We start from the raw sequence: 741 nt of genomic DNA on the forward strand, positions 1-741 counted from the left end.
AGCTTCTTCTTTCCCTATTTCCTGCCACCTTCACCCATAGACTCTACTGTATTCCCACAAATGAAGTGCATTTCGATTCTTCAAACATACCCTACTGTTCCCCCTGACTGGAACACTCTTCCTACCCTTCTTTACCTGGATAACTCCTACCCATCTTTTTGGGCTGAGTCATATCCTCCAGGAAGCCTTCTCTGACTACCAAATTTAGATTTTTGGTCTGTTGACACAGTTAATATTCTTTCTCACACAGTAATGTAATGGACATACATGGAAAAGATGTTTGTTTAATTAACAAATCAAAAAATACGTAGTTTGGAGGTGTGCTTCTTACCATCAGCTCAACCAGAGACTAAGATAACAAAATTAATATACCAAGCATTTGCATAGCATAAAAAAAAAAAACCCAACAAAAAAAGTTACAAATATGTTAACTTCTATCAGTCAACCACCCTGCAGAATAACAACTCAGATACTCTAGAACAAAAACCTATAAACTTTTAACCTGTATTTATTGACCTGGTGGAGTAGAGCATAAAATAAACACAGAAGGACCCAATTCCTCAATCACAATAAGAGGCAGACACAGGCCTGTCTCCTAGAAGATGCTCCTATTACCGGTTAATTCAGAGGAATTCCAGAGAGGTCATGATGCAGGTGCTAGCCACACCCACTGCCCTGGCAGGGGAGGCAGGAAAACTTCCTACAGATTCACCGGGCTGTGGCCTGGGACTCTACAAGTTC

The 741-nt window shown here is 40.6% G+C and overlaps 1 protein-coding gene across 1 annotated transcript in view; it reads right to left on the reverse strand.

The window, feature by feature from the left end:
* BECN2 (beclin 2) overlaps positions 1–249 on the reverse strand; it is a 3490-nt gene extending 3241 nt beyond the window's left edge. Inside the window, exon 1 of the mRNA XM_011379998.2 lies at positions 29–249. The gene's annotated coding sequence lies outside the window, so the exon portion shown is untranslated. The remainder of the gene's footprint in view (positions 1–28) is intronic.
* Positions 250–741: the final 492 nt, after the last annotated feature.

Source organism: Pteropus vampyrus, unplaced genomic scaffold (assembly GCF_000151845.1).
Source record: "Pteropus vampyrus isolate Shadow unplaced genomic scaffold, Pvam_2.0 Scaffold383, whole genome shotgun sequence".
Lineage (NCBI taxonomy): Eukaryota > Metazoa > Chordata > Mammalia > Chiroptera > Pteropodidae > Pteropus > Pteropus vampyrus.